This window comes from Larus michahellis, chromosome 7 (genome assembly GCF_964199755.1).
Source record: "Larus michahellis chromosome 7, bLarMic1.1, whole genome shotgun sequence".
Classification (NCBI taxonomy): domain Eukaryota; kingdom Metazoa; phylum Chordata; class Aves; order Charadriiformes; family Laridae; genus Larus; species Larus michahellis.
In genome coordinates, this window is record NC_133902.1 from 42,979 (window position 1) to 60,639 (window position 17,661).

The 17,661-nt window shown below is 46.1% G+C and overlaps 1 long non-coding RNA gene across 2 annotated transcripts; it reads right to left on the reverse strand.

Annotated features, from left to right (window-relative positions):
* Positions 1 to 219: 219 nt before the first annotated feature.
* LOC141746433 (uncharacterized) lies at positions 220 to 3,955 on the reverse strand. 2 transcript variants are annotated; one of them, XR_012588354.1, is made up of 5 exons: positions 3,737 to 3,955; positions 3,203 to 3,265; positions 2,777 to 2,881; positions 2,599 to 2,698; positions 220 to 1,493 (listed from the first exon to the last, which is right to left on the reverse strand). It is a non-coding gene; the product is annotated as an uncharacterized LOC141746433 (long non-coding RNA). The 2 variants fall into 2 exon arrangements; XR_012588355.1 differs by lacking the exon at positions 3,203 to 3,265 and having other exon boundaries at positions 3,751 to 3,955.
* Between the last annotated feature and the right edge of the window lie 13,706 nt (positions 3,956 to 17,661).

The following is a 17,661-nucleotide window of genomic DNA, read 5'->3' on the forward strand; positions in this document are numbered from 1 at the left end:
CTGGGTTATATACCCCGGGCCCTGCCCACCGCCCTTCCCACCAGCACCTGGGAAAGGGGCTGGGGCAACAAGGCATAGAGCGTGCCAGAGGAGCAGCTGCTCCTTTCCTCACAGGCCTGAGAAGTACAGCATGCGAAACACTAAAACAGAGAAAGCGACCCTTAGAGGAAATGACAATACGTCCTCTTTTATTACAACTACATCAATTGTGTCAGCAATGGGGCCCAGTAGGTAAGTAAACTTAATTAATCTTTTGCAGGGCATAGACATAAAGAGAAAGACGTCATCCTGACCTAAATAGGCAAGAAGATCATTAAGCATAATAACAATATTTTTAAATCAAGACTCAATGTCCTTTAGTTTCCTCGTAAAAGAAACCCCACAACGAGTCATACAGCATTTCTAGCAAGACAACACATATAACCTGACTTCTGCCAGAACTGTGTTCTGGATCGGACCGGCAGACAGAGCGCAAGCAGGAGCTTGTACGCTGTCTGTAATGCAGTGGCTGAGAAAGAACCGAGGCTTGGGGCCGCCGCTCTCCTCGGCCGAGTCTGCTCCCGTGCCCTGTCCGTCCTTGCTGTTGTGCCTTAGGCCGCGCAGTAAAACAAGTGACACGTGCTCCCTTTTAACTTCTCTCCTGATGCAGGAGAGAAGAGAGCGAGACTTAGGGACTGAAAGATAAACTGAACTGTAATGAAATCTTAACAGCAAAATAATACCAAGAAAAGACAACAGTAACAAGAAAATAATTAAATGCATACAGGACATACACAACCCGATACGTAACTCCCAGGATGACCACTGCTTCACTGGCAGGCACGGGGAAAGTCTGGGACAGCACTCGGTAACAGACTGGAACCGGATTCCAGACCCGGTTGCATAAATGCACAGATCGGGGTCAAAGGACAATGAACAGACAGAGGAATCCTCAAAGGCCAGACAACAGGTACCGACCCCTTCGATCCCGCTGCTTTTATACAGAGCGTGATGATGATGGAATGCAATACCCCATCGGTCAGGTTCGGGTCACCGGTCCCGTCTTCTCTTCACCGTGGGTGCGATCCCTCTACGCTTTTCTGCTTCCGACGGGGCATATATAAAAGTTAGCTGCACTGTGCTGTTATAGGAATAAGTATAAGCAAGAGCCTCTCTGCATGGCATCCCTTGGCATTAAGTGTAAATATAAGGTCTTGGCGCTCTGAAGGCAGATGCTACCTGAAAAATACGTTATTATTTTCAGAGAGTTCAGTTCATTGGAAGAGACTTACCTGCAAAGCAAAGTGACTGAAAACAACACTGGTTCTGTTGAACCTCAGTCCAGCACTTCCACGCATGGCTACGTAACCTCACATTCACATGAAAAAAAGTGGCCAAATGTATTCGTGGAGCCGCCGGTCACATCTTCCATTTAATACCTCAGCCTAAGCTACCTTTGTCCTGCGCTCCCGTCGGCTCCCCTGCGTATCCCTGTCCATCTCATCTCTCCGCATCTGAAAAAAAAAAAAACAACACACCAACATCAAACATTACCCTGATGCAGAGCAGTAGCTTTATTCCAAAGGTCTCCTTTCTACTTAGGAACCCTGTTCACATAAGTCCAACTACAGCCTGTCATCCAAAAGAGAGGCCTGCAAACATTACACCCCACACAAAGCAGCCTGAACATCTTTGAGATACTGTCCCCTTCACTAGCCGCAAACACCCTCTCCGACTTGGCTCTGCTTATGCCAGCGCCCGCTAATGAAACACCCGTCCACGCAGCCTCTCGAGAGCTAATCGATTAGAGACGACTAAGCAACCTTTGCCTGGGTCTAGGCAGATCCTCATATTCACTACAGACTCTCATCGTGATTCTGCCTACCCTGTACACTACACGCCCGGGCAGGGCAGCCCCGAGCCAAACACACACAGACTGACGCTACACAGAACACTACGAATGACGCGCCTCAAGGATGAGAGAAAACTCTCAGCAAGAAGGATGACACCGGGACCAAAGTCACCATCGGGCAAGACGACCTGTGGCACTGTGATGGTGACGATGTGAAGAGGCTCCACAGAAGCCCCTGAAACGAAGTGTAGAACTTCACAGTTCCTGAGAAGGGACTGTCGAGCCTGACAAGACGGACATGCAGGAAGCCTAGCTTCAAGACCTAAGAACATAACGACACAGGGAAGAAGCCCCAGTTGCTAAAGTGGACCGTCCGGAAAGTTCCAAGACGCAAGACCGATGCACGCTTTAAGATTCTAATGCGACAAGAGAGGCAGACGGTTGGTGCTATGCCCATGGGTGCAGGCGTTTGACACCATAATGATGGTACCCGATGCACATTCCATGCTCCTGGAGCTTAAAGATGATCTCGAGACCCAAGAAAAGGTCTAGAATGCAAAACACAGACAACACAATCGACATGGCAACACACACAAGCTGGAACTGCCCTGCCCAGGATGCATTAATATAATACTGGACAGTAATGTACATCGTTTACCTGCCCAAAGGAGACTGTGCCCCGGGACAGCCCTCCCCGCTACGCTAACGTCAAAGACCCCATCACACAATTGTCAGCCTCCGCCCCTTTCCGGTGCTGGTCTCTCAACTTAGCTTTTGGAGGGCTACCATCTGATTCCATCCTTGACGTAGTCCACAAAACACAACCATCCGATACGTTCTTGCGGTCACCGGCTTACTCCTCTTCCTCTGCAAAAGGAAAAGAAAAAAATAATCCCCAAAGCAGCTACAACACCAGCAATAAGCATCCTGAGAAGATACGACGACCTCCTCCACAAAACCCCTCGAGCCTCCTGAACGCTGGTGCAGTCTGATTGCCTCCTCCGCACCGATTCCAGAGTCGGATGCTGCAGCGACAGTTATTCACGGCACCTAAGAGACCAAGAAACACAACATTTGTACTTCACTTCTGCCAAACCACCAGTCCTGTGCTCCTCCTCGATACTATCCAGCTCACCTCAAATGCGAGAGCCTATAGCAGACCAGACACCATCAACAACCAAACCCAATGACAAAACTTGTCCAAGAAAAATGTATGAACCCGCCTCCCTTTCCTAGCCATCCCCTAATGCCAAAACTTTAGAAACTCCCCCCCTTCTCCTGAACCATCAGGGAAGGAGGCTTACTGCTCCCCCACAACTCCTGCCCCTTATTTTCCAACTGCTCCTCAGGACCTGCTCTTCTGAGCCCTACCCTGTGTTTGGCAGACACCTCCTGTCTTCTGCCTTCACAGAGACTCCGGGCTCTGCTACAGACCTGGAAAACCAGGAAAACTGTTACAGAACCTACCGGTAACCGCCTGCAAACCGCAAAAACTTCAGGGCCACTGTGATACCCTACATGGTCTGGAAGAAAACGGTGAGCCGTCCCTGCTGTTACGACCCTGTTGCTTTCTCAAAACAGATAAACTCAATATATGGATACATACAAGACAGTCACGCTAAATCCTGCTCCAGTATCTCATAACGCATCTGATTGAGACTAACAAAAACACCAACTAACATAGTGTACATCAAAATTAGAAGAGAGTACAAAGTTTTATCTTCAATAAAGTCAGAAATTACAATAAAACACACCACCTGCCAGAAGCAAAAAAAAACACATACTATTAAACCATTTAAACAAACTAAATGCTCCCTATAAAACTAAATATATGGGGAAAAAAAAAACAAACAAACATACATCTCCACTTTCTATGGCAACCACCCTTACATTGAAAAATCTTACCTCTGACATCTTACCTATACTAGTTTAAACACTAAAACAAGCCTTCCCAAACAGCTGCACAAGCTCTAAAACAACGCTTAAGAAACATCAGAGCTCTAACCGTGGAAAAGCCCAGCACCAGAATGAGCTCCTGACCTGAAGCTGTGGCTCATATACCCCGGGCCCCGCCTGCGGCCCTGAGGCCCCGCCCACCATCTTTCCCACAATCCCCTGGGTAAAGGGTGGGGCCAACCCCCAGAAGCATAAAAGCAGCTGAAGGTGCAGTAGGTGTTGTTATTTGCTTTAAGTTTATGAACTACGAAGTACTGAAGAGTAATCCTTGCTAGAAAAAACATTATCTGTTTGTCCTCTGCAGCTACATCTATTACATCAATGATATGTCCAGGTAAGCAATTAAATTATTTTTTTACAGAATGTAGATAGAAAAAAATAAATGTCAGACTAATCTCTATAGCAAAGTAGCTTATTCAATGAAATGATAACATTTTTATTAAAACTTACATACTTAAGTGTCCTTCAAGAAAAAAAATACAAACCCCAAACCAATATATTACTGTGGGGTCATTCCTTATTTCTAGCGAGACCGTGTGCACTACTGAACTTCTGCGAGCAAGCCCTTCTTGGATGGGAGTGAGTAACAGAATCAGATTCTGTAAGAAAACTTTCTCAAAAACATTTTCCTCTGTGAAATATGGTATTTACTGTAAATTACTGGCAACTTCAAGTCATGTTGATAATCTCTCTTTGACTTTTTACTCAACAGCGCTACTTGAGTCCCAAAACACAGAAAGCAACAAAAAAGTATGGAAATACAAGTGACGTATTTCCTGAACCTGCATAAAACACCCTAATTAACATCTAAGTAGCTAGAAGAAAAACAAATTGTAAAAGGCAGCAAAAATCATCATAGTGGACATATGGATTGAAGTAGATGAAGGCTAAGAGGAGACCTGAGACTATGGTGGACATCTTTAGGAAACCCAATACAAAGTAGAAAAATATTATAACACAGAAACCAAACACAAGGCTCTAGACCACATAGATGACTTTGGAAAAGGTTCTCGCAGAAAAAGATGCATTATTGCATAGATTAGAGAGGTCCTGAAGGAGCCAGAGAAACTAAATATATCTTGGGATGCGATGAGATCAACAGGGAATTGAGCAAAGTACGATTGTCCTCAGGGGACCGACTTCAGGCGCACCAAAAGCAAGAAAGAATAGGAAGACTGATGGCGTTAACTGTTGCAAACTTGGGAAAGGTTCTGAAGGGGAAAAAAGGGGTGCAAAGTGCGCTCCAGAGCTAAAATGAGGTTCTAGTGCTTAAGGGATTGTCGCGATTTTGTCCAGATTGGCCAATCAGAACAACAGATGGCCCTTCCCCCCCCTCCTCAGAAAGGAGAGGAAGAATTAGGAGACTTATGAGTTTAGAAAAAGAACTAAACTACTTCAATTTTTATTGTTCGGTTATTATTTACTATTCTCTTATTTAATATTATTTTCATTAAAGAAAAAGGTATTGTATATATATAAAACCATATCCAGCTCCCAGGATGACAATCACGTCACCAGCAGACACAGGGTAAGTCCCAGACTGGAGTCAGTGACGGACAGGAGCTGAATTCCAGAACTAGAGTCAGGAGTGCTCGGATCGGGATCAAAGGCAGACAAACAGTGTCCTCTTCAGATGTCGGCCATTAAAGAAAAAGCGACCCAGAACCCTCTTGCCCCTTTGATCCCTCAACTTTTATACTGAGTGTGATGCAGATGGGATGGAATACTCTGTTGGTCAGTTTTGGGTCACCTGTCCCATCTGCTTCTCCCTGCAGGTGTGACCCCTCTACGCTTCTCTGCTTCCGACCCTCTAATGGGGCAAGCACCAGAGTTAGCTGACCTTGGTTGTTACAGCAATAAGTCTAAGCAAGAGCTTTTGTGCATACCCTTCCTTGGTATAATCATAGAATCATAGGGTTGGAAGGGACCTCTGGAGATCATCTAGTCCAACCCCCCTGCCAGAGCAGGGTCACCTAGAGCAGGTTACACAGGAACACGTCCAGGTGGGTTTTGAATGTCTCCAGAGTTGGAGACTCCACCACCTCTCTGGGCAGCCTGTTCCAGTGCTCTGCCACCCTCAGGGTAAAGAAGTTCCTCCTCATGTTTAGGTGGAACTTCCTATGTTCAAGTTTGTGCCCGTTGCCTCTTGTCCTGTCCCCGGGCACCACTGAAAAGAGCCTGGCCCCATCCTCCTGACACCCACCCTTTAAGTATTTATAAGTGTTGATAAGGTCACCCCTCAGACGTCTTTTTTCCAGACTGAAGAGACCCAAATCCCTCAGCCTTTCCTCATAAGAGAGGTGTTCCAGTCCCCTAATCATCTTTGTAGCTCTCTGCTGCACCCTTTCCAGCAGTTCCCTGTCCCTCTTGAACCGGGGAGCCCAGTCAGGACTTATCACTCTGAGAGTAAACAGTTGCTGAACAATATTCTGTCAATTTCAGACTTCAGTCAGTTAGAAGAGGCCCAGCTAAAAAGTAAAATTACAAATCAGAAAATTGATTCTGTTTTACCTCAAACCAGGACAGGGATGTCTTACGAGAGCTCGGCAATGGTAGCGGACGAGTCCCCACCCGAGAGACCGAATAAGCCTCACAGATAACAAGACAGAACTCTGAAGGGAATTTTGACCAAGTACAGATGACGTCAGGGGACAGAATAAAGGCATCCTAAACATCAAAGAAGTTGTTAAGGGTGCTCTGGAGAGCACAAAAAGAACAAAATCAAAAGGGAGCTGAAGTGCTGTGGGGTATAAGAAAGGACTCGGAAGACAAGGCTTTAAAAAGCGGAGGCGTTCTGAGGGGGTAGGGTAGGAAAAAAAGGCTCGGACATGCAGCAAGGCTTTAGGAGCCTCAGGAAGGGGTACGGACAAACTACAGACGAAGGAGTGGAAGCGGAACTCCGTGGAGATGCCCTCGATGGTGGAAAGAAAGATGAAGGGGCGCCACGTAGCAAAGAAGCACGGGAGGCTCTGATGGAACAAGAGAGACGGAAAGGGAGATAAAATGCTATGAGGAGCTGTGGAGTTCCAGAAAGGTCTCGGGAGGCTTGGTGAGGGTGAAAAAAGGGGCATCGAGGGCTGCTGATAGACAAAAGAAGGCTGGGCGGAGGACTAGGAGGAACTTGGATGATCGTCTGAGGGGAGTACAGGTGTTCCCGGGTGGCTGGAGACAAAATACGGGAATCCTAGGTAGCACAGAGAAACAAATGAGTGCACTACATCTCAAAGATGGACCCACCGAAAATGCTATGAGATGCATGCCAGTTGCCGGGAAACTCCTGAGGGGCATCGTGACTGGGAGAAGAAAAGTCCCGACGGAACCATAGAGACAGAAAAGCGACAGGGAACGTGATGATTAAATCTGGAGGGGATCCAGACTGAGTAAACGTTGCCTTGGAGGCCAGGGAACTAATAGCTGCACGGCTATAAGGAGGAGAGGACAGAAGAACAGCGTTGGGTGTTGAAGAACAGCCGAGAAGACCCTCCTGCCGAGCAGTGACATTCAGACTGGAAGGCCTTGCTTCCTAAACTCCTTGTCAGGGAGGAGTCTAGGTGCGGCTGGATCCAGTCTTAGCCTCCGACTGTAAAGAACAGTTCGGCAACAAATTCTGTCACAGACTTGCTTTAATACGGCTCGAGCCGAGGGACCCCCTCGATGCTTTTCCTGTGCTTTATGAAGCCTCACCATCTATGACATAAGCTATTCCTGCCCGTGTTCACGTGACAAGCGCGTGTCTCTTCTCCAGTTGAATTGTTCAGCCCTTACATGTCCTCTTCGATGACTGGAGTTTTGATGCAAGTGCTTTGACCTTCTCACTTGGTTTTCTGATCTCTCTGTCCCATCTCACAGCTGTATCTCAGCCTTCTGCTGACTCAGGAGAGTAAGGTCCCTTTCTTCGTTTCCGAGAATTAGAGTTCCCTTTCCTTTGATCGTAACGGTCACTCAAATTTGTAACGTTAAGCATATGCTCTTCATCAATATTACTTATACAATTTCATTGTGTTAGTTAAGTTCCAATATATCAAATTCAAACACAACTAGTATGCACCCTTCTTGGACTAGGGAGGAGCTCAGCCAAAGTCTGATATGCTGCTAGATTACATACACACTAAACTAGGCGGGTGTGTTGATCTGCTTGAGGGTAGGTTGGCTCTGCAGAGGGATCTGGACAGGCTGGACCGATGGGCTAAGGCCAGTGGTATGATGTTCAACAAGGCCAAGGGCCGGGTCCTGCACTTTGGTCACAACAACCCCATGCAGCGCTACAGGATTGTGGCTGAGTGGCTTGAAAGCTGCCCGGCAGAAAAGGACCTGGGGGTGTTGGTGGACAGCCGGCTGAATATGAGCCAGCAGCGTGCCCAGGTGGCCAAGAAGGCCAACAGCATCCTAGCCTGTATCAGGAATAGTGTGGTGAGCCGGACTAGGGAAGTGATCGTCCCCATTTAGTCGGCACTGGTGAGGCCCCACCTCGAGTACTGCCTTCAGTTTTGGGCCCCTCACTAAAAGAAGGACAGTGAGGTGTTGGGGCGTGTCCAGAGAAGGGCTACAAAGCTGGTGAGGGGTCTGGAGGACAAATCTTATGAGGAACGACTGAGGGAGCTGGGGTTGTTTAGCCTGGAGAAGAGGAGGCTGAGGGGAGACCTTATCACCCTCTACAACTACCTGAAAGGAGGTTGTAGAGAGATGGGGGCTGACCTCTTCTCCCTGGTGACAAGTGATAGGATGAGAGGAAATGGGTTCAAGTTATGTCAGGGGAGGTTTAGATTGCATATTAGGAAATATTTTTTCACTAAAAGGGTTATTAAACATTGGAATAGGCTGGCCAGGGAGGTGGTGGATTCACCATCCCTGGAGGTGTTTAAAAAAAAGGGTAGATGTGGTACTTAGGTGTAGGAATGTATCTGAGAGAAAATGGCCATGTGAGCCAGCCTCCCTACTGTGAGAGATTAGATTAAGGGCAAAACAGGTGGTAGAAGATGGAATTAGTACATGGGGAAAAACAGGAACTGAGAAGGTAGAAAACATGTTGTGCTAATGACTAAGCAATTTACTATGCGAATTCTTGTAACCAATCTGATGCGTGAATGAACTGCATGGACAGCACATGGACAATGTAACTAGCTAATCAGAAATAAGCGAGTGGCATGTACGGCTACAACACAGGGTATAAAAGATGATGATCTGTGCTTAATAAACGGCTTCTGTTGACTCACGTTGGATCGTCTGGAGTCCAGTTATTTCTCCTCAGATGGTGACCCCGACGTGATACCGATCGGCGCTTGGCTTGAGCAACGGAATGCGAGGGGCGGAAGACCCAGAAGGAGATCCACCGGCTGGAGGACGGCTCAGCTGGACTGAGAACAGGCAGATTGGGTGGCAATCCGGAATAGAGGAAACAGACGATGTGGCCACGGACACCCAGAGAGAGGTGAGCAGCCGGGGCAGGAGATGGGGCAACAAGTAACAAAAGAAGAAGGGGCTATATTAAGACTTCTCCTGCATATCCTCTCTAAGAGAGGGGTGAAATACGATGAGTGTATGCTCCGAAGGTTGTTAACCTGGTGCAGAGAGAACGGATTCGCACCAGAGCCCCAGACAGCTTTTAAACCATAAATATGGAAGGCTGTTGGGAAAAAACTGTGGGAAGTGATAAGTAAAGGAGACAAAGAGGCATCACCGTTAGCGACAACATGGTGGTTGGTGTTATCAACCTTACAAGCTATGAAGGCAGAGAGAGCCACGGCAGCTGGGGCTTTTGCAGCATTACAGCCCACGGGAGGGGGATTGAACAGGCCAGGTCCGAAGGTCTGGGATGATCCCCTGCTGATCCCCTCTGCTCCACCTGAGGCCGATGGAGGAGGCAGAATGTCAGCAGAGAAGGACAGAGCCGGAGCTGTTTGCTCCTGCCATGGCTCTCCTCGCCCCCTCCCCTCCCCAGTCGCCTCCCTGAGATAGAAGTGCTGGTTTTGTATGTCTGCTGTGTAAGTGTGTGTGGGCGCCAGCTTATACCTGCTGATCAGCATGTGTGCTACTGTTTGTTTTTTGTTGTGTGCAGTGTTGTTAGGTGATTCCACTTGAGCAGGTGTTCTGCCCGGTGTGGTACTGTTCTCATATGCAACTAGGGCTGACACTCCGTCAAGTGAAGAAGTTTGTATATACACAATGTTTAGACGTAAGGCGAGCACGCCCCAGGTAGATACACCAGGATGGGCTGTAGAACCGATGGAAGTCCTGAAATATTGGGGGAGTTTTCACCAGCCGACAGGTTTACGGTCTCGGGAACGGCTCGTCCGTGCAGGGAGTATAGCTGGTTGTTTGTCTATAAGATCATGGTTGATTGGGAAAAGGAGTTGAGCCAAAATCTATAGGATGCTCCGTAGGAAAATGAGAAACTGAGCTCTTGTTGCAAAGGCAGACTTTTATGTCAGTCGTAAGTGATGGAAGGAAAAAAAAAAAAGAAAAAAGAAAAAAAGAGGGGGGAAAAAAAAAGAAACCAAACAGGAACAATTAGATGGGAAATGTGCCACATTAGCACAAATGTATGCCATACGCATTACGAGAAAGCATCAGAAAAAGAGAAATAGGACACCTGATTCAAAGCAGTACCATAGAGATATGTTCTTGGTTTTTTCCTATATGTGTCTATGTTATTGCATGCCTTAGTAGATTGCTCTGTGTTATACCCTGCGAGACTAAAATGAACCCAGCAGAAGCGGTCTCTTGAGAAAGGGGGTGGACTACGGGAAAGCAACGGAAGATCGGCAAAGAGGATTGTAAATACACTCAAGGGACGCACACCTGGGTGCTGGAAAACACATATATCACACCAATTGTTATTCAGTCTCAGGTGCTGGCAAGAAAAACATTTGGATGACATAAGCCTGTAATGGACTCTCAGACACCTTATCTAGCTGCTTGAGAATCTTGGCCTGTTGTGGAAGAAGATCAAAGCACAGTACCAGCAAGAACAGGGAGTCCGCATGCGATCTTGCTAACAAGGACTCTCTTGCTGCCAAGGATTCTTGCTAACAAGGACTCTCTTGCTGCCAAGGATAAGTTTAACAATGCCACTAGTACAGCTATTTCTGAGTTATTGCTAGATGTAGATAGTATTCGATATGCGACGCTGCAAAACAGAACTGCTACTGATTTTTTGTTTTCAGCTCACAGACATGGTTGTCAAGATTTTAAAGGACTGTATTGTATGAATCTAAGTGACCACTCCAAGTCCATCCATGCCCAGTTGCAGGAACTGCACCGACCGAACCAGCAACTCGTGGAGACCGCTGGGTGAAATCTCTTTGCTGGATGGATGTGGGGGTGCGGTTGGTTGAAGCAAATTATGCTCATGGCCTGTGTGGAAGGAATTTGTCTGTTACGTTTAGTATGCTGTTTGCCGTGTTTAATAAGCATTATATGATCAGTTGTAGATGCCGCTTTGCATCGCACCCTTGTACGAGTTGTAGAATATGTTGCTCTAAAAACCATGTGTGTATCCATGAGAACCTGACCTTCACAGAAGAAGATAACAAGAAGGGATTACAACAATGTAGTCACGTATCAGACAGCTGCTGTTAGCAAAGCTGGATCATGAGTTTGGTGAGACTCGCCGCATACACTGGCCACGCATGCAGCGACTCTAGCCTGTACTTTTCTACTCAATCCAGTGCAGGAGAGTGTGGTGGGACTTGCTGCGTGCACTGGCCGTGCATGCAGGGACTGTAGCCTGTACTTCTCCACTCAGTCCAGTGCAGGATATAGGGGGGCTGTCTCGAGTCAGAGAGGGGGAAAGAGACATGAGCACACTTTGAAGATACAGGGGATGCCCTGAAGCACTGTGTCTGCCCCACCCATAAGTTTTATGTTCATTAACCCCAACAGCTCAGAAGACATTACAGCATGTTGCAAGATAAGATATAGTCTACTACTGCTGCAAGACGCATTGAACACCTTCCTACAAGAATTTCAACTTTATGCCCTGATAGGACAGTGGGATGATGCACTCGCAAAGAGCCTGACTGCATTTGCATTAGAGTGGGTATTTTTGACAATTGTCAGCAACTGGCTCCTCTGTTATCATTTGCGGGGGTTAACCCGTTTACACCTGATGAACTTCGGCAATCCGATGTTATGCGCATTATGGAATTTGGACATGTTTCAGTTGATTTGTTTTCTCACTTTATTGTAGCTACTGCTCATACAGGAGAGAAGGCTTGTGATGTTATTTGACATTGGTTGCAATGCATTGCAGTCATGGGAGTACCGAAAACTATAAAAACTGATAATGAACCAGCTTATGTGTCCGCTACAGTACAGGTTTTTTGTTTCTTTTTTTTTTTTTTTTTACAGATATGGGGTATTAAACGTGTCACCAGTATTCCTCATTCCCCGACTGGGCAAGCAATTGTGGAGCATATGCATCATACTTTAAAAACCATGCTTGCTAAACAAAAAAGGGGGAATCCCATAGGTATGACACCTCAAGAGTGACTGTATAAAGAAACTCATGTTTTAAATTTTCTAAACATGTCTTCTTTGTTATCCACAGCAGTAGATCGACATTTTGTAAGAACTGTTCAATGGCCTGAACAACCGAAGGTGTATTATAAGCACCTTAAATTGGGGTGCATGCTAACCACAGATAATACTGCAACAAATAGAAGTTGTGAGCAAGACAATTCTGTAATGATTTGTACTTCTCATCCGTATGTTTGCTTTGGCTCAAAATGCAAGTATACGAGAATATAATCAGTCTTAATTGTGTAAATTTAACGCGAGTAAGGTATAAAACAGCAGTAATATGGATAGGGAACTGGCAAAATGCATTAAAAACATGTCTTTCTCTGTATTGTGATTGGGAGTACAACCCTTGCAGACTTTGTGTTACATCTCTCCCCTGGAATATGTTGCTACATGGCTGAGAAATGGTTAAACACCGTTTCCAAGGTGCTTTTGACATGTTGTTGCAACAAAATATTCGTCCTCTACATGATCAGCTAAAAGCTCAAATACTAAAGATTCAAGACTTAATGAACTGCAATGTATTTGAAATATTACAAAAGGATTTCTTGTGGGTAAATCCAAAGAAACTGGCTTTCTGGGCTAAATTTAGGAATCTGGGTATTTATTGCCTTAGCAGGGTTCTTTTTGATTCTGTTTTTAATTGTGTTTAGTATATAACCTGCTAGGAGCGTCACAACGAGTAGAAGCACAAGTCATGGCGACCTTGTTAATAAATGGTCTGGTATTAAACAAAAAAGGGGGAGATATGGAGATCTACAAGCAGAGGCCTGCGTACAGCCAGAGACACAGTGAGCAGAGCACACAGTAAACACAGAGCCAAGAGAACAGTTCATACCTTCACTCCATCCTGTGATGACCATATACATTTTTGAATCTCGGACAAAGAATAGGGCTAAGTATTCTTCCCTCGCTAGGAACAGCAACGGCATTAAATATGTTGAATAAGATAGGGCGTTGGGCAAGTAAACAGATAAACCTTACAACTGAAATCATATCTAGCTTGCTTACTGATGTTGATAGCATTCGGCATGCTACATTGCAAAATCGAGGGGCTATTGATTTTTTGCTGTTAGCTCAGGGTCATGGATGTGAAGATTTTGAAGGTATGTATCGTATGAACCTTTCCGACCACTCATCATCCATTCATAAGCAGTCACGGGATCTGAAGGACAACATGTCCAAATTAAATGTGGTCAAAAATAGTTTCGATGATTGGTTAAACTCATGGGGTATAACGGGATGGTTATCAGACTTACTAAAGCAAGGGCTCATACTATTGTTGGTTATATTATTATTGATTATGGTAGCCTCGTGTGTTCTCTGCAAAGTGACTGACATGATAGAAAATGCCATGCATAAGGTCTGGTCGGCTCAAGAAGAAAAAGGGGGTATTGTAGGAATGTATCTGAGAGAAAATGGCCATGTGAGCCAGCCTCCCTACTATGAGAGATTAGATTAAGAGCAAAACAGGTGGTAGAAGATGGAATTAGTACATGGGAAAAATGGGAACTGAGAAGGTAGAAAACATGTTCTGCTAATGACTAAGCAATTTACTATGTGAATTCTTGTAACCAATCTGATGTGTGAATGAACTTCATGGACAGCGTGTGGACAGTGTAACTAGCTAATCAGAAATAAGCAAGTGGCATGTACGGCTACAACACAGGGTATAAAAGATGATGATCTGTGCTTAATAAACGGCTTCTGTTGATTCACATTGGATCGTCTGGAGTCCAGTTATTTCTCCTCACTTAGGGACATGGTTTAGAGGTGGTTTTGGTCAGGGTAGGTTAATGGTTGGACTTGATGATCTTAAAGGTCGCTTCCAACCTCAGCGATTCTATGACTCTATATTGCAGCCCAAGGCTCCACAGGTCTAGGTACTTACGCTAAGCAAAACTTCGGTGTGTGACACTGTGTCACATATATGGACTTGGGAAGTCTTCCGAGGGAAGGAGAGGGGTGCGCGAAGTCCGCGACAAAGCTGAATATGTGCTAAGGGTAACCTCAGAGGCATCCATAGCTGTTGTGACATGATGAGAAGGGTCCTGAATGGGCCATAGGGACGGAAGAAGGTACAGGGACACGAGGAGGAAAGTGGAGGGGGGCGGTGGAACGGAGTGCAGATGTCCTCAGGAGGCTGGGGACCAAATGGAAGCATCCTAGATGGCACAGAGGGTGATAACAGGGCTCTGAGGCACAAACACAGCCAAGGACGGGTTTCTGAGAGAAAGAGCTCAGACATAAAATTTTATAAGTCACAGGAATTAAGAAAATAAGAAAAAAAAATTAAAGAATAGAAATGGCGAACTCAAAACACTTAGAAAGAAAATAAAAAAGACAGAGGGCACTAAGGAAAGACAAGAAACAATTAAAAAGAAAGACAGCAAAGGAGATAAGTGTAAACGGAAAATCTTAAAAGCGTCCGTGATTAAAGGAGCAAGGAAACGAATTACAGAATAACAATGGCAAACTAAATCGGAGACGTAGAAACAAAAATTAAAAAGCAACAGTGTTAAGGAAAGACAATAAATAATTTTAAAATGACAGCAAAGAGAACAAAAGTATACATAGCAAGAACACTGAAAAAGCGGTAGCCAGTAGAGTAAATAAAAAGGAATATTACAAAATAGGGATGGCAAACAAAGACAGATGTAGAAAGACAATTTTAAATGCAACAGCAGAAAGGAAAGACAGGAAATGATGCAATGAAAAGATAAGCCATAAAGACAACAAACAAGACAAAAAAAACCCAAAACTTAAGAAGTGATGGGGATTGGGGAAACAAAACAAAATAATTAGGAAACATGGACGGCAAACTGCAACGGAGATGTAGAAAGAAAATTTTAAAAAGCCTCTGCATTAAAGAAATAAGAAAAAAATTAAAAATATACCCAGTGCACCAGATAAAAATGGACAAAAAGAACCTTTTAAAAGCAAGACTGATGACAGAAAGAAAGGAAAAAAATTAAAAACATAGCAAGAGCAAAATAAATACAAAAGTGTAAACGCAAAGGAGTAAAAGACCAATACAGAACAAACAAAAAATTGGTATTAGCAGCTTCATAAAAGTAGACACAGAATTTTTAAAGCGAGGGGGTAAAAGAAAGACAGGAAAAATTAAAAGGTGAAAATGGCAAACTGGATAAAAGTTGATAGAAAATTTAAAAAACAAACAGATTAAGAAAACAGGGAGCAAAAAAAAAAAATAGGCTCAAACAACTGAATAAATAAAGACAATGAAACAAAATTGGAAAAGTAACAAAGTAGAGCACAGACAAAAAGAATTAAAAAACACAGACAGGAATCTGGGTAAATGGAGACACAGAAAGAAGATTTGGAAAGGAACGGGGTACTGGCCATACAGGTAGGCAGCCATTTAAATAGCAGGAGCTGGAGTCGGACCAACAGCCACAGGACACTGGAAGAGGGATGCGGGGTGGAGCAGAGGGAGTCACTGGAATTAGAGACAGGTTGCTGGGTAGAGGGAGACCTACAAATGCAATTTTCACAAGCAATAGCGAAGAAGGCAGCGGGGGAAGAATAAAATAAGAGCGGATGGGGAGCGGGGAAGGCAGAGGCACAGAAAGGAAATGGAGAAGGGGAGAAAGAACATGCTGGCATTAAGCAGAAGAGCAAAAAGCTTTGGGGAGCCAGAAGCCGGGACAAGCAAGGCGGCAGGCAGAGATCAGAAGAGGCACGGCAGGGAAAGGCCTGGACATGGACAAGAGGGCACATGACTCACCGCAGCTCCTGGCACGTGTGGGAGACCTTCGCTGCTCACGGGCTTCTCTCTCTGCCCCTTTGTCCTCGGTGGTGCGGGCAGCCTGACGACCCTTGCCCACCTAGGAGCAGGCAGGGGGTGCCTCGACGCTCTTGTCCCATGAAGCTCACACGCGCAGCCGACGAAGGCAGCGAGCTCACGGCGCTCTGTGCTGGTGGTGCCCTCGGTCAGGGATGGCTGGGAGGGATCCTTCCTCGCTGCGAGGACCGTCCGTTCCTGGCTGGAGGCACCCGCCTGTCAGAACCCCCTTCATTTGACTCCTCAGCCAGCGCTGGCAGGCAGCTGTGCCCAGGCAGCCCCCTTAGAAGTTAGAGGCCCTTGGCAAAGCAGACCCATCCCCAGGGCAGCCTTTCTTTTTAAGCCCTTGGCCCAGCCCATGCTCACCTCATGGGTCCCACCTGGGCTGCCTCAGCCCCAGCTGGAGCCCATTGCCAAAGCCCCACAGCACATCACCCCCTCCCCTGAGCCTCTCCCCGACCACCAGCTCTGCATCTTCTTCCTAGATGCTCTCCTTCCACTTTTAGGGGGAACCCCATGTGACACACACCGCCCACCCCACAACAAAGTCTTGTTTTGATTTACAACTACCATCCAGAGCAACACTACAACCTGCCATTAAAAAAAGAAACAAAAAGCAAAAAACACAAACCCACAAACATTACACCCCACACAAAGCAGCCTTAACAGGTTTGAGATGCAGTCTGCTTCACTACTGCTGAACAGCTCTGCTCATCCCAAAAAAAAAAAACCCTAATAAAAGAGCTGCCCACACCACCTGCTGATGGCTACTTGATGGGAGTTGACTGTACCACCTTTGCCTCAACAGTATCATTAGATCAACGTATTACCCATAGACTCTTGCTGCTCTTCCCCCTACCCTTGACTCTACGCGACCGGGCAGAGCAGCTCCAAGCCCACCACACACAAGCACAGACCAACACTACACACAACACTACAAACAATGCACCTCACAGATCAGAGAAAACTCTCAGCAAGAAGGATGACACTCCGACGTAAGTGATTGTCAGGCAAGAAGACCTGTGGGCCCATGACGGTGACATGAGAAGCCTCTAGGGAAAGACCAGGAAATGAGGACAACATAATGGCCCGGGACAACAAGCGACTCTCAGACTGAGATGATGTATGCGCAGGAAGCCGGTCTTCAAGACCTAAGAACTTAAGGATGCATGGAAGAAGTCCCAGTCACTGAAAACGGATGGCTAGAGAACAGAGCTGCTCCCGCAGCCAGGAACAACACTGTAAATGAGGACCGTCCAGAAACTTCTGAGTTTCTAAAGACCCAGCCGCGCTTTAAGCTTATGATGCAAGAAAAGCAGCACCTGACTGGGGCAATGCCAATGTGTACAGGCATTCAAGGCTCTAGGGATGGTGCCTGAAGTACAGACCACGCTCCTCAAGTGGAAAGAGAACATCAAGACCCAAGGAAGGACAGAAAACACACCACACAAACAACACGATGGACACAGGCTGGAACCGCCCTGCCCGGCTCATGCTAGCATCGTGCTGAAGACTAACCCGCTCCCTTTACCTGCCCAAAGGGGACTGC